Source organism: Zootoca vivipara, chromosome 6 (assembly GCF_963506605.1).
Source record: "Zootoca vivipara chromosome 6, rZooViv1.1, whole genome shotgun sequence".
Classification (NCBI taxonomy): domain Eukaryota; kingdom Metazoa; phylum Chordata; class Lepidosauria; order Squamata; family Lacertidae; genus Zootoca; species Zootoca vivipara.
Window position 1 is genome coordinate 49,427,467 of NC_083281.1, and position 20,932 is coordinate 49,448,398.

The following is a 20,932-nucleotide window of genomic DNA, read 5'->3' on the forward strand; positions in this document are numbered from 1 at the left end:
CACTGTATACAGTGGTCCTGAGACATTGTGAAGTGCGGGTGAAAATGCCACCCCTCCACACACACAAAGGAACTGTAAAATGTACTATCACGAGAATTCTCTGTGCAGAACAAGCAGTACTTGAGGGTCTTCGGCCATTGACATGGGTGTGAGTTGCACTGCGGAGCACACAACACATCCCCCAAATGGGGGCTGTGTCCCAGTGGAGGGCGGGGCCAGAGGGGAAAGTGGGTGGAGTTTGCTTTGTACAGAAACACAAAAGCCAGAAGTTGCTTTCTACACACATACTGCAGCATCCTCCATCCAGGCAAGAGCAAGAGGAACGACTACAGTTCAAGCAAAAGAAGGAGGCTGCAAAGCAAGGCCAGTGGAGGGGGGTGTGTGACCTGGGGAGAATCACAATGGATGGATAGAGAGGCCTTGAGGGCCAAATCTGGCCCATGGAAGCCTCAGGTGTCAGGGTGTGGCCCTCTAGATGTTTTTGGAGTACAATCCCCGTCACCCTGGCCATTGGCTGTCCTGTCTAGGGCTGATGTAAGTCCTATGTACTTATCGGGGAGGAGATCACACTGAACTGAATGGGACTTACTTCTAAGTAGACATGTCTAGGATTGCACTGGAGACATTTAGTTGTTTGGGGGGAAATGTCTGAGGTTGCAACCCTATGAAGAAACTTACCTAGAAGTAAGTCTCACAAAATTCTGGAATGCTTCTTTCTGAGCAGAAATGCATAGGATTAAGTTTTTCCATATGGTGTGTGGGTTGTTTAAATCCGTAACAAATTGGCCAAATCTGCTGTGATGTGGTTTATATATTTGTATATTTGTAAATTTGCTACGGCCAATGGCTAAGGAATGTAATGCCACTAATTGAGCTTCTGCCCGTGGTTCATCGCTCAGAAGCTAAGCTATTATGTGCCTGACTTTGGAAATTAATGTGTTTGCAAACAGCTTTGAATGCTATTGAATGAGAATGTGTGTTAAGACAACTTTCTCTAAGAAATTAAACCAAAACTCAGTGGAGCGAAACAGCAGTTTGCTGTGGAGGATGAAAAAGCCAATCTGGCAAGCAACACAAAACACTTCCCACAAGTAGAAAATGAATGTAGCGGGTTGAAGGTTGGGGAGATAGTTTTATTTATATTTTACAAGGGGGACTGTTCTGATGTGGCACAGCACAGTCCAGCACATCTTGCTCCACAAACCACATGTTGTGACCAGGGCTGGATTTAGGTTTCATGAGGCCCTAAGCTACTGAAGGTAACGGGGCCCTTTATATGTCCAGCTGTCCTTTGCCAACAACAAATTGTCACTGTTTTTGTGTTGAATATATGCTATATGGTAATTATGGACCATATGCACATAATAAAATATGTATTTTATCGAAGTAATTTGTTTTTTATCTTATATCTTGGAAATCTACATCCAGGGGTTTTTTTCCTTTAATTTTTGGGGGGGCCCAAGAAAGTGGGGCCCTAAGCTATAGCTTGTTTAGCTTACACGTAAATCTGACACTGGTTGTGACAGAGGGAGTGTTCCACTTGGACTAAGTTTCAATCCACCCAACCTCAAAGCTTATTGATTAATCTTAGCTACACTCAGCCGAACCCTACCTCACTGGGTTGTTGTGCAGATAAAATGGAGGCAGGCGTGTACCTTAGGGAAGAGCAGAAGGTAGGTTGGGATCTTCCTACAGTCTATCAGCATCAGTTTATTTCCGATCCCCAATAGTTTAATGATGGCAACAAAAATGTGCCCCCTCCCCTTTTAAATTTGGCTGTGGAAATGGAGACCCCCCCCCTTGGAATAACCAGGAGGGGGCATTGGTGTTAAAGGACTGTGGAACAAACTCCCAAGGCTAAGAATGTGCCTCTGTTTTTAATTCTAACTGTGGGCACCAGTAAACACCAGATATAATCTAACCTCTGTGAAAGCAAATCAGGATGAATCTACTAGGGGTTGCATTCAACCAAGACTTTACTCTGAAATTAATGTCTACAACTAACTAAGGTCCATTAATTTTGTTGGGCCTACTCCAACTAGAGGTGAGTTGACTATAACCCTGAAATAGTTTGGAAAGTTGTTTGTTTGTCCGTTCACTCTGCATCTGAAGATAGCCTAGCCAAATGCAGCATGATGGTTCCTGAGATCAAGGAGCAGGCTTTCATTTAGGTTTGGTTACAGTTTGGGGCCATTTTGAACCAAGGTGCCAGACTGAACCTTTCAAACCTGCACAGATTTTAACTAATGATTTCAAAACTGCGTTGATGTTTTTGGTTTCTTAGAATGCCTAAGTAATGCTGGGCACGAGACTGCAAATGCTCAACAAATAGGAACCAGGCAGAGGGCCTTCCCTTCAGATGTCAAGGAAATAAACAACTATCTGACTTTTAGAAGACATCTGAAGGCAACCCTGTTTAGGGAAGTTTTTAATGTTGGACGTTTTATCGTGTTTTTACTATTCTGTTGGGAGCCACCCAGAGTGGCTGGGGAAATCCAGCCAGATGGGCAGGGTATAAATAATAAATTATTATTATATTATTATAGGTCACCTGGAAAAGTCCTGCATGGGGTTTACACCTGGCTCTGCTTGGTAGACTGAAGACCTATGGGTGCTTTAAAAAAAACACCACCCAGTTAAAATATAGATTCAGCTTAAGAAATAATGCCAGAGGGTCTGGGAATGGTAGATTTGAATTTTAGAGATGGCAGAGGGATGCAGTAATGAAATTGAACTAAATGTAGCCTTCTTGGTCCAGCGTACCAAGGTAACATGAGCTCTGTGCCCAATCCCATAATTATCCAAGAGAATGGAACAATCATGAAGAACTCTCAGCAGTCCACTGGGTACTTAGCATGCTTTGAAGAAACCCCAGCCTGATTGTGTAATTACCCAGCAGACCAGGGGTAATTGGTCTCTGGGGTAAACAACATACGGTCCTTTAGGGTGTGGAGATACCAAATGGAGAAGGGACTCATTATGCACCCCTTGCAAAAAGATGGCATGTGCTTCCAGTGGGAATAGCTGAATGCAATATAAGAGCTTCGATTACATGTAATAGCTAGGTTCCCTTTCCCACTCTTTATTTTTATTTAAAACTACCCACATAAGATAAGCCACAGCAGCCAAAGACAGATCCCAGGGTTATTCCCTCCACATTAAAAAGATCCATAACTATCCCTTTGAGGAAAGCTTTTAGGATGGAATAGAGATCAAAGCAATCCCAAAAGGGTCTGACTTCTGGTTACAATCTTGGTTTCTGTACTGGATGACTTGGCTCAGTATCGGGTGACGTGGCAAAAAAAGAGAGATTTCTTGGGGCTGTTTTAAACCCCCACCCCCACCCCCAATCTAGGGCACAATTTCAGATATCAGGAGGACAGAGACAAGGAGATTTCAGTGGGAGGAGAACAGGATTCCTAGCCAACCATCAAGTGGGGAACCTGTGGGGCCCTCCAGATGTTTCAGGATATCTACTTGCTCAATGGCCACCCAAAACAGCAGAAAAGATTGCATAGGCTAGTGTATATGCATAGGTGAAAATTTTAAAATTACTATAATTTAAATAGAAATACATTACATTATTTATTAAATTTATATCTCAGCTTAATGATTTCTTCTATGCTTTTAACTGTTTCTATTTTATCCTTAAGCTTTTGGATGCTGCATGTTGACTAAGTAATCTTAAGTAATCTTTCATATTTACAGTACTGAAATGTGTTTTTTGTGTTATTATATTTGCTATCTTATTGTTATGCTATTATGAATTTGTTTTTGTGCTGCTTGAAATGTGTTCCTGTTTCCTTTGTATGAGCATTGTTGGATATTGTTCCTGTTTAGTTTTATTCATGGATTTAATATATATATTGACTGTTTTAACTTTGTGTTATGTTTTTATTTCTCTTTTTTTTTGTACACCACCACAATATTTTCAAATGGTAGGCAGTTTACCCATTCTTTAAACATATAGATATTACTTAGAGACCGTTCACACCATACACTGAAAGAACGTTCAACACCCTTTTAAAGCACAAAACCTTCTCCAAAGAGTCCTAGGAACTGTAATTTCCCCTAACAGAGCTACAATTCCCAGCACCCTTAACAAACTACAGTCCCCCAGGTTCTTTGGGGGAAGTGATGTGCTTTATATGTGTATCAGGTGTTCCTTAAATATTTGAGGTTAACAAAGCCCTCCCTTTTTGTTCTTGGGCGATGGTGGGGGCCTGGTTTCACTTCCTGTGTGCCTTTGATGAAGGAACGAAGTCGTGGAAATCTCTCTCACCTCTTCCCACCTTCCCCAGAGGGGAAAAATGGGGGGGGGGCAGCCTTAGCTCAGTTGAAGGGCATCTGTATTTGAAATATACTCGGAGTCGAGAGTGAAATTCATGCTCTTTATTCACTTTTGGAGTAGCAATAGAGGAAGAAGAGAAGAATGGCTCTTTCCCTAAAAACATCTGCTTATATACATTATTGACACAATGGGCCTTGCGTGATTAGCTACTTCATGGCTGCACCTGTGGGCCAATCAGGTTGCGGATGGACCTCTGCCAGCAGCTGCTCCTGCATGCCAATCAGGTTGCTGATTCACTTCCACCTGGAGCTGGATTGGGTGGCTCCTGCAGACCAATCAGGCTGCTGCATTCTGGGTCCTACTGTTCTAGGATTCAGCTCAGTACATAACAGTATAACACGCAGAAAGTCCTATGTTCAATCCTTGGCATCTTCAGGTAAGGCTGAGAACAGTGCCTGCCTTAGAGCCACTGCCAAACAGTGTAGACACTAGTTAGTGAGATGGACCAATGGTCTGACTTCCTAAGGCAGCTTCCTATGTTGAGCTATATTTACCAAACGACCCAATATACTGCCTGATCCAGGTTAAACTTAGTTGTCGCCATCACAGCCAAGACTGCCTGGTTGCCTACCTTGTCGCTCACTTACTGTCACGCTAGGGAAGAAGCGTGGAAGCTATCAAACACTACTTTGCTCTCAGAGTTTACTCCTTTCCTTTCAGCCCTTAAGAGCTAAATCAAACAATTTCCAGCTCTCTCCAAATATGCCACTCGGGCAGCCCATAAGCTACCAGAGTCGACAGTAAACAAGCTGTCAATTTAATTGAGTGCTGCTATAAAAATGTATTTCAAATATGTGTTCATAAAGTTACAGGAGATGCTCTCCCATGGACGGTTGCTGCCAGGCTCATCTCTAAACCAAACTCCCCAAATAGTCGAATCATTCTTTGCTGAATGGAATGAAGCCAGGAAGGCTGAGCAGCATGTCCAGTATTAAATGAAACTCAGAGCAGAGCTTCATGCTCTGGACCTATTTATACATGCACTGGGGACATTTCAAAAGCAAGCGTTTTTTGGCCAAGCAATGCGGATATGAACACAAACCTCTTCGGGCCAGTGGTTCATTAGATTTTTACTTTGTCAAGCTGGATTCAGTTCCTCTTTTAGCTGCCAGCATGCCTAGGATGTTTTCAGCAAATGTCTCTTTCTCTCGAGGCCACTTCAAGCCCAGCATATTTCTTACAGCATAGATGGAGCACCAGGGACCCTTAGGACATTTTTGCCATTAGCTTCTGCCAGCATGGCTAATGGTCAGAGATTATGGGAATTGTAGTCTAACAACATTGCTGGTGTGAGCACAGATTCCCTATCCCTCTTTTACAGTGATGTTAGGAATCAGATCAGCAGTGGGCCCTGAACCTGAGAAATGTCTGGCAGATTCAGTTTGAAGAAACTTGACCACAGTTATATAGTGGAAGAGGAATGAGAATGGGAGTAGGGAGGACAGCTCCAGGCCATTTTTCAGAGTAGAACTGATGACATTATCTGTCAGAGAACCAGGGTTAATTGACAGACTCTCCTTACGGTGGCGGCTGAATCTGATGATAATGAAGCTTTCAAGTTTTACATTAAAAAAAACCAAAACAGTTTAGCATAGCGGAAGGCAGGGAAAGAAGAAAACCATCTAGCAGAGGCTGAGCACTTCTTTCCTTTGATGGGGTTCCTACTTCATACCAGAGCTTTATTATTCCATTTAAAAGCTTCTGCTGCTTGCACAGAGAGGCCAAACAGTTGATCATGACGCATTGTGACCACCAGATATTATTTGCCAAGGATTGTGTTTTGCATTGGACATCACAGCCAGGAGGGCCAGATCACGAATCTCTGCAGTATTTTTTATATTTTTTTGCTAGGGGCAACACAGAAGGTTTATTTAGCGTAAAATGGAGATGTTTACATTCCTTCTTTCTTCTGTCCTAAACTGTCCCAGTGGAAAGAAAGCAATCTCTTTTTGAGTAAAATACAGAGCTGTGCAAGTGATCTGCAGAAGCCACAATGGGAGAGTCAAATCTATGGTGAAGCCTTTTGAGAAACTGCTTTTCTCTGGACTCCATATGCCCTGATAAAAACAACAACAACAACAACAACAACAACAGCCCAACCAAAGATGTTTTCCTTTCGCACGCAAACACACTAACCCCCTTCCAGTGTGTGAAATACTTCCACCAGCCTCTCAGTGCAATTGAGGTCGATGTTTTTTGCATTCACTGAAACAACCTACACCCATGTGAATGAGAAGACAAAGAGGGAATTCCTTATGCAATGATCTGAGTGTGGGAAAGACAGCAGGGGAGAAGGATCCTCAATTCTCTTCTGATCACAAAGAGATAATGTAGCATAATGGTTTGAGCATTGGTCTAGGAGGCCAGGGTTCAACTCTCTACTTAGCCATGGCATTCAGTGGATGACCTTGGGCCAATCACCATCTCATTTACCTATCTCATTGGGTTGGTGTGAGAAAATAATGGGGAGGGAGAGAGCCATGTATGTCACATTGAACTCCTTAGAGAAAAGGCGGCATATAAACGCACAGTTGAAGATGAGAGGAAGGGAGAAAGATTTGTAAATGGTGTTACCCCCACCCACCCGCTCCTGTCCAGGACTTGGTGTCAGGCAGCCACCATTTAAATTACCCACAATGCCCTACAGTAGCATTGGATTAGAGATGTTATGGGGAATTTAAATGGAACTCACCTAGCGGAGCACCAGGAAAGGGGCCCAGAAGAGTGCACTGTGCCAAGAGTCCCCTTAGCTAGCAAAATTTGTTTTTTGTGTCAAATTGGAGCTTGACACCATGTCACAAATGGCAAGACCTCTGGTAGCACACCAGTATGTATGCTCTTTTAACTAGATCATGGCAATAGTGTGTGTGTGTGTGTGTGTGTGTGCGCGCACACACACACACACACACACACACACACACACACACACAAAGATAGATAGATATAGATCTACAGATATAACTGAAGATTGGCTGCTGGGCAGCATGTGAAGAAAGCCTCATCCACCCCCTATTAAATATTTTGAAAGTAGACAAATCTCACCTTCATGTCCTTATTTGGCACAGGGGATCAGTAGGACAGGCAAGTGAATCCACACAGAGCCTTATTTATAGAGGAGCAATGGAACTGGCTGTTTTTGCAAAACACTGTTGGGTCTGGTTTAGTCTCCTGCTTCATAGCAGCTGTTGTAATTTAGTTTATATTTCAATAAATCTCATCTCTGTGGGCATTTTGCTTAACTGATCTGCATGGAGGCAGAAGGGATGTTTGTGTTGGTGCTTTGGTCAATTGTTCTGTAGCAAAAGAGGAAGGGATGTCGGGGGTAAAGACCAGCTCTCTGCCTTCCTCACAAGTCCATGCATTCTAAGAGGGCTCTTGGTCCCAACAGAAAGAGTGCTTTGTTAGAAATTGAACTGAATTAAATGCACATCGAGCAAACATCTGAGGCCAGCATTGTTGATAGAAGGATGGTGGTTGTTGTACAACTCAAACATGATTAGTTTTCTTAGGGGGTCGGGTGCTAAGGGAAAGTAACAGGGCAATAACACTTTCCTTAATTCCACCCTGATCAGCGAGATTTTGTATCCCCAGATGCCTCTCTTGTGAAGTGTTTAATGAGGTGTACAAGAGTATAATGGGGAGCCTAATGTGCTTAATTATCAGTAGGTTCCAGAGTACAAGGAGATTTCTACCTTTGATAATGATCTAGAATTTTACCTGGGTACATATCAGTGAGAGACTGGAGAAGACTATTATCATTACCCTTATCAAAATTAGTAGCTGCCCTTCACCCTAGGATCCCAGGGCAGGCTTACAGCAATTGAAAACACAATGTTAAGAACTGTCTAAAACAGAAATAATGCAAGCTTGCTTAAATGAAGTTCTTTTGTTTTATATTACTCCTGCTTGATTCTTCATGATAACTAACATCTCTTGAAACACCCAGCACTTCTTGGAATAAATATGGTGGTGGTCATGCCAAAATTGCATCAGACATCGGGGGTGGGCCTTGGCTGGGGCATTAACAGATGCTGCCTTTTATAATTTTTAAAAATATAAACACATATCTATTAAAATACATATAATAAAAACACCACAGCACTCTTCAAACCCATTCCTTAAAAAGCAGTTAATTCCCCAAAGCCTGTTGGAACAAGAAAGTCTTCACCAGTTGGTGGGAATACAAGGAAAGAGCCAGTCTAGCTTCTCTAGGAAGGGAACTCCAAAGTTTGGGAGCAGCCACCAAGAAGGCCCTCCCCCGTGCCCCTACCAAGGGGGCCAGTTCTTTCCCTCCTCATTTGATCCTCACAACCCTGCGAAGTAGGTTATGAGGCTACAGCTACAAGGAGTGGTATGTAGGGCAGGGATGGCAAAAAAATTTCCAGCCCAAGGACCTCATTCCCTCAAGGGTAAGCTTCTGGGGTGGGGGTGCCAGTGGTGGGCAGAGCTAGAGGCAAAATGTGGGGGAGCAAATTATGTGCGTTAGTGGACCAATAATCTGGCTTGTTAAAATGCAGCTTCCTATGCTTTTACAGGAGCAAGGAAGAAGGAACTGGATAGGATGATAATCATTATATCATGTCTAGCCCGTGAGCTTCTGAGGCACCTGCTTGATCAAAACACTTGGCTAGATGGACCTTTGGTCTGATCCAGCAGTGCCCGCCTCCTCCTTTCCTGCTTTGTGGGCTGCGTGGTGTCTTTTAATGACTCAAAGGTATGTATTGTCATTGTTCTGTAGACTGGAGGATGCTCTTAAATGACTGCTGGCACCAGGGGTGAGTGTTTGATAGCACAGCAGTTCAGCTGTTGCCTGGGAGACCGATCCACTTCAGCGCAGAAGATCTGGGACAAACTCCCCCACAGCTCAGGGGAAGACCTACAACTAGGCACAGAAAATCCCCAAAGAACTTAGGGGAAATCCTTGAGGGGGGGAAAGTCATAGAATCATAGAGCTGGAAGGTTTCCTCAGCGCCTCCACAATGCTTCCTCTGGCCCCTCAGCTTCCATTCCTACACTGACTAGCAGTAGCTCTCCAAGGTTTCTGGCAGGCATCTCCATCGGTCCTACCTGGACATGTCGGGGATTGAACCTGGGACCATCTCCACACAGAGCAGGTGCTCTATCACTGAGCCATGACTCTTTCGGCAAGGAACTAAAGGCAATGGTCTCCCATTGAAGCATTAACCACTGAGTCAAGACATCGGTCCATCTAGCTTAGTATTGTCTACACTGCCTGGCAGCAGTTCTTTGGGATTTCAGGTCGGGGGCTGTGAAAATGGGTGGGATGGCATTTCATCTCAGTTCTATAGCAACCCATAAGTATGGAATTGCCTATCCTGTCTGCACAATCCAATCTGCACTTTTAAAAGAAGAAGCACTAGGCCCCTTAGCACAGATCCTGATCCAACCACAAATACTTGCCTGATTAGACTTGTGGTGGGTGGAGAGAAGTGGTGTCTAATTTGCCCAGAAAACTGATTAGCAACCAATAAATGTAATGGGGCCTAAATGCTGTGCTTTCCAAGCTTGATGACTTCAATTAAATCACACAGCCCACTGAGTAATTCTGCAGGAGACGTCACTCAAGACTGGTCTCCATAGCAACTCCTACCCACTCCGAAAAAATAAAAAAATAAACAGCCCCTCTATCTGGCATCAGCAGGGTGTGATGAAACACCAAGATGCAAAAAAAGAAAAGAAAAGTTTAGTTGGAGTGAGGAGGGAACATCAGCCTTAATATCACTCTTTCAGCACTTTTACCACTGATTATCTCACACTGTAGAACTCAGATTAAAATCTTTCCCCCTTGAATTGCTTTCGGTCCCTAATTTGGAATGCTGAAGCTACAGGGAGGTTTAAGGGCTTGCCACAGAGTGGGGGTGGTGGGAAAGCTTTAATGGAAATGAATTTTGCACTGACTTCTTACCAACTCATCTACAGATACGCCATCCCTGTGAGGCTCATAACGAGGCCTGACTTCATAAGCAAGAGAGAGAGTAGCTTTGGAAATGCAGGCAAAGGGCCTTCATTGCCAGGAGTATATGTATTTTAAAACAAATATCACGGGGCTCAAGGCTTGAAAAAGTACATGCTGTATAACTGCCCTTATCACCCACTTAGGACCCAGCAACTTAGACAGTTTTTGCCTGCATAGTACCAAACCTCTATAGCGCAGCAGGCTATTTCAGAGAACAAGGTTCCAGCTTGGATTGCATGAAAGCAAATTTTGCTTGTCTTGGGAGCAACATGGGGATTTATGAGACTTTTACCGTAATGAGCCATTTGGCCCATCTAGTCCAGCATCCTGTTCTCACAGCGGCCAACCAGGTGCTTGAACGAAGCCCGCAAGCAGGACCTGAGCACAAGAGCCCTCTGCCCTACTGCAGTTTCCAGCAACTGCTATTCAGAAGCATTTCTGCCTCTGAATGTTGGAGACAAAGCACAGCCACCATGGCTAGTAGCTACCAATAGTCTTCGTGATTAATTCATCTTTTGAAGCCATCCAAGTTGGAGGCCATCCTTTAAAAACAGATTGGGTGGTTCTGAATTGAATGAGTTTTGCTTGGATTGTCCTGCCCCTTGCATTGAGCGCCTACGTATGAACGCCACTCATGCAGGTTTTTAAAAAACTAACTTACCATATGCAAAACTATCTGAAAAAGTGTGTTATATGTGTAAAATAGTCATACCCCAGGCAGCAGTATATTCCTACGACATAATTTTATACATATATTCATACCTACACATTTTTATACAGTGATATGCATTGTTGTATGCATCTGTTTATATGCTGGTTCCTTTAGCAAACATGGAGTGTATTTGCATTTAATATTATACCTATAATAAACAAGAACTCTCTGTATTTTTGAGCAGAACCAGAAAGGGGGGGAGGGGGAGCTTGCTTCTCTCCAAGATTAAAGGGCGAGATTGGTATTAGAAAAATCTGCCGAGATAAGATTGACATTCATATTTCCAGCTGTGCTGGCTGCTCTTGATAGGGATGACAGGCCAAAACATCTGGAGGGCACGAGGTTGGGGGGGGGGAGGCCGAGCTACAAAATATGATCTCATAGTGGGGGCAATGACCAGGTAAACCCATCTTCATCTACCTGTTTATCTGCAAGTTTAAATAATCTGCTGTGAGTCATTTATCTGAGCCGCTGAACATGGGCTAGGTGTGAGATTAATGTGTGTGATTAAACCAGTGCTTAGTCTATATCTCACTTTGGGACAGGCATTATTCATCCACTACACAACTCTCCAGGGACAAAGGATGTCTAATGCATAAGTTTAAGACACACATTTTATTAACCCTGTAAGGGCCCCCACTTGGGGAAGAGGAGCAGCTTCCTATCTCTTGGGGAGGAAAGGCCATTTCCTGGTTTATGATCTGTGGGCCCCCCTCCCCCGCTCCATACAGACCTATTCACTTGACACAAAAATTGATATCATTGAATTAATCCCCACTGAATGGCCACAAGCATAACTTGGAGAGAGGAATAAAACTGCCCTTGACAAACTAAGCTAGAAGAACCAATGGGTTGACTCAATACATGGCATCTTCTTTTGTTCCTATGTTAAGCAGCCTCTTTCCCCACCTGCTGCTTTTCTAGTCCTCACTGCAGCCTCCAAGGCTGCTTTTCTCGTGTACAGTATATATAATAACTGTCTGGAGAAAGAGAGACAGGACTGTATGTCATGTCTAGTTTGGCTCATAGATTGTAAGTACGAGGGCAAAGCTGGTGTCTTATTTTGATTAATCGACAGAGCCCAGTTAACATTAAAATACATTACTGTCATCATCATGATAGCAAGGAATAGAACACCTTGTGAGCTACCAAACTGCCCACCAATTGCATACAGCCACTCTCTAGGGGCTTGGAAAAAAACCTCCTGATTTTGTGCCTGTTTTGGATTGCAAATAGGAAAAAAAATATACACACCCTGCGCGTGAGCACAGGCACAAGTGGGTTGTGAAACACCTGCAGGTAACACTAATCACAGTACATTTATTTAAAGTGTTATGTGCAAGTTACACTGACTTTTAGTTGGGGTCACCATATTTCAAAAAGTGAAAACCCGGACACAAACGTTTTTGAGCTATTTTTAAGGAAATTGACACTTCCGACATGGGTTGTCAAACATCTGGATTTTTCCAGACATTTCAGCGATTTACACCCAATGGCTGAATGTCCAGGAAATTCCGGATGTATGGCAGCCCTATTTTAGTTCCTTTCTAGACACAAATTAAGGTGTTGGTTATTATAAAGCCCTAAATGGTTTGGAACCAGGATACTGCATGGACCACCCTCTTAAAGCAATCCAAGTTGGGGGCCATCACTATCTCTTGTGGGAGCAAGTTCCATAGTTTAAGTATTTATTTTATCTGTCCTGAACTTTGCAACATTCAGCTCTGTTGAATGTCCAAAATTCTAACATTATGGGAGAGAGAGAAGAGAGAAGAACCTCTTCTCTAGCTACTTTCTCCATACCATGCAAAGGACACCCTGATTTGAAGACTTTGATAGCCTTATCCTCCATGAATTTTAAAGCCATCTATGCTAGTGGCCATCACTGCATCTTGTGGTGGCCAATTCCATCGTTTAACCGTGTGACCAAGTTCTTCCTTTTGCCTGGCCTGAATCTCCCAATGTTCACCTCCATTGGACAGCCTCGAGTTCTAGCATTACAGGAGAGGGAGAAAAATGTTCTCTATCCACTTTCTCCAGCAAGCGCTACCCTGTCATTTGCCAGAGGCCACCTCTCCCTTGGAAGCACTGGTTGTGCACATATTTCCCTTATGGAAAAGCGGAACGTGAGTGTCCGCAGAGCCCTGTCGCAACTGTGCCTTCCTGAGATCCCCTTGCTCTACTGCATTTGAATGCCTGCTTTCTGTAGCAGCAGCAGCAGCTTTGTATTCCACCCACCCTCAGTCCCAGCCCATTAACATTCTATTCATCTACCTGCACCTATGCAATTACAGCTCACTGCATCCACTTTTCATATGGAAGTGGAGCTGGCAAAGCAAGAGCACTGCCTTCTCCATCAGGTCACTTTGCATCTGGATGTCAGTCATAATATCCTTAGTATGTCGTTTCTGGCAAGAGGTCTGCTTGCCTTGAGCTGGATATTAAATGTCCTCTGGATAGAAAGCCAACCTTGATCAGTGGATGGGTTCTTTAGGGGGAGCAGGAGATCCACATGCATTTCAATGATGTTTGCTTTCAAGAATCAAGGAGACATCTGCTTTGAATTTCAGCTTGAATAGCAAAGGATGCTTCCCGGCATTACCATTTCATAATGCAAGTTCCCCATCATAATCACTGGATGAATGTTGTTCATCAAGAGCTATGAAGGGAGTGTTATGAAAGAGGCTTGCTGGAGAAATGCTCAGAGCAATTCAGGCAACCACAGTGACTTCAGCATGGATATTTAATGGATGGTCCTCACTCGGCATGCAAAGTGGCTTGTTCTCATGGTGCATAGTTAAGCTCTGGCATTCATTCTCACGAGATGTAAGTGATGACCAGCAGCTTGGATGGCTTTAAAGGAGGAATAGATAAATTTCATGGAGGATAATGCTATTAATGGCCACTAGCCATGATGACCATGTTCTTCCTCCACTGTCAGAGGTAGCAGGTCTCCAAACACCAGTTGGTGGGAATGATAAATGAGATGTGTGCTATTGCACTTAGGTAATACTTGTGGGCAGCAGTAAAACTGCTGGCACATTTGCAAAGCTAAGCAGGGTCCAGTATGATTTCAACCTGGATGGGGAACTTTGTGTTGAGATTCCTACATTGAAGGAAGTTGGACTAGATGACCCTTGGGGGCCCTTCCAACTTACGATTCTATGATCTGGTTGGTGACTGTGAGAACAGGATTCTGGACTAGATGAGCTTTGGCCTGATCCAGCTGCAGGCTTCTTTTTATGTTGACTACCTCTAAAGCAAATTCAACAGTAGATCAATAGGCAGTGAAGAGTCTTCCCCAAGCAACAAATCTTACAGCGTTATAAAGAGTTGCAGGTTTATTGTGGCATAAACTTTCATGGACTCAATAAATCAGTTAATGTTTAAGGTGTCATAAGATCCTGTATTGTTTTGGCTACAGCAGGCTAACACATTACCCTTTTGGAAACTGTCGTAAGAATCTGGTGTGGTTTATTGTAGGATCTACTTCAAAGTCTTGAAATCCTATATGTGTGTACTATGAAATATGTAGATTCATCCCAGATAAGTGGCTATAGGACTGCAGCCTTAGAATCACAACTTTTTAGCCTTTATAAGATAGATTTGAGAATCTAATGAGGAAAATACTGTTAAGAAAAGGTTGGGGAAGCTTTCATAATTTCTGCCAATCCAGTCAGAAAAACATTAATGTATATGAATGGATTGCCATTTTTATGGAATTCATTTTCAGATACGTATGCCTTGGATCGGCATCTTTATCTGTTTACTATTTATGTATACAGCTTCACAAAGGTATTAGGTGCCTAACAGCAGTTCAGAACCAAAAAAGCCCCCGGCAGATCCTTGCCCCAGGAGGTGCAATCTAAAATGCAGAAAGAGGCTGGGAAGAGTGAAGGGAAATTATTGGTGAGAAATTTCAGTTTATATGTATTTTAAGAATGTGCATCTATCATGATTTTGTGAATGATGGTCTAGTCATTTTACTTTGCTGGATAAGTGCAATTTGTTAATCGGCTGAAGCTTGGCATCCAGTACATCAATGAAAATAACAGGCAAATGGTGTGAGAATAAGTGCCATTGCATTTGGTCAGTATCTATCTTTTGCCCACAAGGCTGGAGAGGATCCACAACTGATTCCTCCAAGCAAAGTGCCATTTCCAACCCCACTTTTGCGTTGCTGAGCCTGGCGAAGTGAGCACTCATTGAAGGTCAGCAACAGAAGCAGCTGTTTGCCTGGTCCTCCTCCAAATCATGGCGATGCCCAGAAATTAAAGAGCATGGGAGGAGAAACTTCATTCTTCAGGCACAACTGGGCCTGGAGCCACTGACACGTCAAGCTTCAGGCCAGAAAACCCATCATGACATGGCTGTCTCATTGCAGGGGGTTAGACTAGATGGTGCTTTGAGTCCCTTCCAGCTCTGCAATTCTACGATTCTATGATTCATTGCAGCAGCAAATGGCCTTCAGATCTAATGGGCCGCTTGCTTTTTCCACTGGTGCCAAGTTCGGGGCATCGCATTGTGCTGCTTCTTCTTTTAATTACGATTTGTAGCCAATACTTTGTGCTTCTCAAAACGAGAGGTGGGCCTCTTCACGGAGACACATCCCAAGCTGCCAGAACTTTTTCTGCCAGGTGGTTTGACCAGGGTGGGAAACACAGAGCTAGCCCACACCATAATTCCTGCCAATCCATGTTCCTACGGCATGTTTTCTTAGAGGATTAGCCAAATTCAAGGAGAATACTACCTTCCATGTGAGAGGCAGTGTGCGTCTGAATACCAGTGGCTAGGAATCCAAAGGAGGAAGAGTGGTCTCGTACTCAGATCCTACTTGCAGGCCTCCCTTGAAGACATTTGGTCGGCCACTATCAGAACAGGATGTTATATGGGTCTCAAGTAAGTTCCTTCTGATGTTCTAATCCCCTGTCTCTACAGCAGGCAAACATTTCAAGCAATATAAACGAAGGTAAAACCCAGGAATTCCAACCCCCGAAGGCAAATGAATGGCTTCAAAAATGAATAAATATTATTTGCTTTAGAAATAAAACATTTGCCTCTCTGCCCTTCCCTCATTTGCTCACCAGTTGCGAAGCCTTTGAGGCATGATTTGCACATATATGCCTATATAGACAAACATATGTATATATCATCCCTAACGGCTAGGCAGGCTTGGGGGGGGGGGAGAGAGAGATGCTTTCCTCCTTCTCTCTTTCGTCTTTTTTTCCAGAGAAAACCGAAGCTTTCTCAATTTGATCCTGAGGGGGAAAGTCGGCTTTAAATCACTCGACTTGCAATTAAATAAGGTGCCTAAGCTGACACCCTGGAGGCAGCCCGGCCAGAGGGCTTGCAGGGGTGATGTATCGCTGTGTGAGTAATGTGCAAGAGCCACGACTGTGGAGCTGCTGGAGCATTTCGCTTTCCTCAGTCGCCCTTCATGCGCCTCTTACATAAGTGCAAACTTGGACAAGAGACGCCGTCGTATTTTAAAGCAAGTCTATCACACTGAAGTAATTAAACAAGGGAGAAGAGGGACCGATTAGGAATCCCCAAGGGGCAATGTTGAAATAGGCAGTGGCTTGCTGATATGAGACAGGCTGTTCTAAACTAAGCGGAGGCAGGGATTGAGTTGAATATACAAAGCAGCCTCATACGGAGCCAGAACGCAGCTCCCTCTAACTCGGGATTGCTCATTCTGGCTAGCAGTGCCTCACTGGGGTTTCAGTTGTGGGTCTTTCCCAAGGCCTGCTATTTTCTCCTTTAGCTGGAGATGTTGGAGAATGAAGCTGAAACCTTCTGTGTGCACTCTTTCATGAGAGATGCCAACACAAGCCAGGCCCTGTAACTAAGAACCAGGGGTGAGAGGAATCTGTTGATTTCAGTTTCTCTCAGTTTTCCTTTTTCCAGTCTTAATTTCAGTTCTCCGCATTGCCACATCAGTCTTCAGTCCCCCCCCCACAAAGTCCTCCTGAAAATTCATCAGTATTATACTGATCTGTGTAATGAAATAGATTGTGTAAGAAACAGACTGCTTTGCACACCCCTCTCTGAAACTGACCTTGCTGAAGACTGGATATTTCTAGCGATGGGTGAATCTGTCAATTTCTATTTCTCTCTGTTTCCCATTTTTCCACATTTCAGTCCTCCACTTAAAAAAATGAAGTCCTTATGAAATTTCATCAGCACTTTTGTTGACTTTCTCACAATATACACATGCCTATATGCAATTTGGCCTAATATAACGTTTTTGCAAAACATTTTTTCTTAATATAATGAATTTTAATGCATGCTATTATAGCCACTTAATATATCCACTAATATATGCATTTTTATGCACACTTTACTGCAGCATATATATTTTTGTATCCATTGCCTGAAGGGAGAGCTACAATGCAAAATTTGAGAAAGTGCAAATTTTGGAGGATTGCTGCACTTCAGTTCTTGTATCATAATGGAAAATGCTAATTAGGAAGGTTTAAATTTAAAGGAGAATGAAATCAAAGGTCAACCCCACTCCTACTCAGAAGTCCTGCTCCATTTATTTCATTGTTCATTTGATACATTGTGCTGATTAGTTGCTGGTGGTTTTGTCAGCTGCCTCAGAAGGGTTTATAGCAAGGGTGGTGTATGTGACAGAGAGAAAGGGGGGGGGGGATTTGCAGAGGTAAGCCAAGATTCACAACAATGTTCAACAGCCTGCCTAGGATATATTCACAATTAAATTGCAAGTAAACAGTTATGGGTTTGTTTTTAAAATCCTATCATAAGGAAAGGCAACAGTGCTCCAGAGGCAGAATCACATTAGGCCTCAAAATACTTCCCTGAAAGGACACTCCTGAAACGTCACTCCTTTTTCCTCTCCACTCCTTTGCCGTTTTATGAAAACTGTGATAATTTCCAGGACACTAATCACAGCTATCAATACGCCACTTTTGCTTTGTGAAATTAAAACGGGCTATCCCTGCTGTAAGGTGTTGTGTTCAGGCAAATGATGGTGACCAAACCTCTTTACCGAGAACAAACATGTGACAAAAACAACAACCATCACCCACTAGGAACCTGTTTTTGCAGCTGCCCCCAAGTCTAGCCTCTGGGGCTTTCCAGCTATGTGCAAAACCAGACTGAAATTGCCCCAGGCTTTGTTGAAATGGTACACATACAACACAGATTGAATTTCTGTAACATTACACCCAGTGCTTTTTTCTAGAAAAAGAGGAACTCCCACTTTTTTTTACGGACAAGCCTGTTGTTACTTTTTTTAAGGGGGAGAACAACTCTTTTTTGGGGGGGACGCCTTACAACGTCAATTCAGGTGCGATGCCCCACAGCCTCTGACACAAAACCACAAGCATCATGCAGCCTAAAGCCTCCAACATGTAGCTCTGGGGGGGAAAGCCCTGGTTACACCTATTGCAGAGAATTTGCCTGCCTAGTTGTTCATGTCAGGATCCAGGCAATGATCTAGAAACCAGCTGGACCAGAAGAGCCAGAAGCAGAGGTGCATTGAATCAGGTCCTCTGACACTGAGCCCAGCCCAGAGCCCCCTGAACCTAAGACCTTTGAACCAAGAACTCCAGATCTAAGAACCAGCAGTGATGGCAATCCTTGAGATAGACATCACTGAGCTTGCCAGGCTCCTCATCTCTAGGGGCCTCACATTCCACAGAGCCTACTCACTCCCACAGACAGTGTACCCAGCAAAAGGTGATGCCCCTTTAAGGCTCTCTATGATTCCAGCAAGGAGGTGAGGCCTAATAGGAGGTAGACAGGCCCAGGCCATAGTGGAATCTAAGATCAAGCACTAGTCTGAACAGGTTTTTTGCTCCATTGGACCTGTCCAAGGTCCTGAAGCACCTTTCTTTGACCACATTCCTTTCAGTGGAGCCACAATCCACCCTCACTCTGTCAGCTCAACCTCACCAGGACTGGAAAGTGGGGTGGTGGTGGACCATAATCAAAACTGGGTGCCTGACAAGTGGCTTGCCCGATGCACTCATCATGACAGGCAGCGTTGTTCAGAATGTCAGACCAGAACCTGGAAGACCAGGATTCAAATCCCCACTCAGCCATGAAACTCACTAGATGACCTTGGGCAAAGTCACCAACTCTCAGCCTAACCCACCTGACAGGGATGTTGCGAGAATAACATGGAGAGGAAGAGAGCAAAGTATGCCACCTTCAGTTCCTTGGAATGAATGAATGAATGAAAAATATAATGCTTCAGAGGATATTGGAACCAGGGGCTCTTAGCAAAACCAGATTTGGCACAATGCAGTATCCTCTGGGAATGTCCACCTTGAGGCATTTGCCGGCAGGCATTCTGCAGTGCCGAATGGCTCTTGCACAATTTAACCCAGTGATTTCATGGCAAGCGACCAAAAACGCTTTCCCTCTTAGATTGCAGAAGTTACAGCAAGGCCTCTCTGGAGGACACTTTGCATACCCAATATGTGCACACAGAGGACAGCAGCGGATGGCTGGGTGACTAACAGATCAGTTCAGTGACCAGGACAATAAGGGAAGCCTCATTCAGTCAACAGCCTACCAATGTAAACGGGGGGTAATGGGGAAGGCCGTCAGCTTTTGCCACCCTGGTGCCCTCCAGCTGTTTTGGACTACAACACCCATTAGTCCCAGCCAGCATGGTCAATGGTGAAGGATGCTGAGGGTTGTGGTCCACAAGACCTGGAAGGCATGGTGTTGGCTGCCCCATCTAACTGATCTGGCAAATTGAATGCTTCTACCTCTCAACCCAGGTGGTGCTGTGGGTTAAACCACAGAGTCTAGGGCTTGCTGATCAGAAGGTCGGCGGTTCGAATCCCTGTGATGGGGTGAGCTCCCGTTGCTTGGTCCCAGCTCCTGCCAACCTAGCAGTTCGAAAGCACGTCAAAATGCAAGTAGATAAATAGGAACCGCTACAGCAGGTTTGCCAGAAGCGGCTTTGTCATGCTGGCCACATGACCTGGAAGCTATACACGGCTCCCTCGGCCAATAATGCGAGATGAGCGCGCAACCCCAGAGTCAGTCACGACTGGACCTAATGGTCAGGGGTCCCTTTACCTTTACCTTTTTACCTCTCGACAATGCATACATTTCCAACCAAACCTATGATTGTATGAACTGGTTCCTTTCTTCCTGCTAAGCATTCTTTAACATGCCAGCATTGTGTGTGGTCTTTAAAAACAAGCTACTGCTCTTGTATTCTTGCAAAGCATTGTGTATGAATCTTTCTAGGAAAAGGTGGGGTGGGGAAGAGAAGACTAACGGATTGACAAAGCAGCATGAAGGGAAGGCAGCAATTGCTATCTGAACCTCTGCTGCATTAGCATAGCTGTCAGTCCCTGGCTTCTATACCAACTCACCCCCCCCACCCCCCACAGTCAAGTGGTTCAACCTTCCCTTTGGCATCCATGACCAGGAAGCACGGATTCCATTGAACAGTTCTCAGCATCTCACTGCAGTGACGTTATGGAGACCTCCTCTGGGACAGGCACTGACCTAGTTCAGCGGTATCAATGGAAATAAATAGTGCTGGGAGTGGGGGGGTTCTGCCCAGTTCCTACAGAACATTTGCAATGAACTCTGGGTAATATCTGTAGGAGGAACCAAACAGCATCAAGCTCTCGACTCTGAGCACTGAAAGCACAGCTCTCTACAGCAAAAGGCAAGGGAAAACTGTCAGAGCTGTAAAGAACCGTGAGGCTGTTCTGACAACAGGTGAAGCAACTTTCACCCATGGAGGGCCTTCTCCTAGGGATCCTTCCTTGTACATGGCAGTTCATAAGAATCCGTAGCCAAAGGGATACAGAACGATGGGGAAGGGGCATAGCTCAGGGGTGGAACACCTGCTTTGTGTGCAGAAGGTTCCAGGTTCGATTCCTGGGGACTTCAG

General features: G+C 44.2%; 1 protein-coding gene across 1 annotated transcript in view; it reads right to left on the reverse strand.

The window, feature by feature from the left end:
- The window catches only part of SMPD3 (sphingomyelin phosphodiesterase 3), a 130,672-nt gene that overhangs the window by 42,542 nt on the left and 67,198 nt on the right, over positions 1–20,932 (reverse strand). The window lies entirely within an intron of this gene.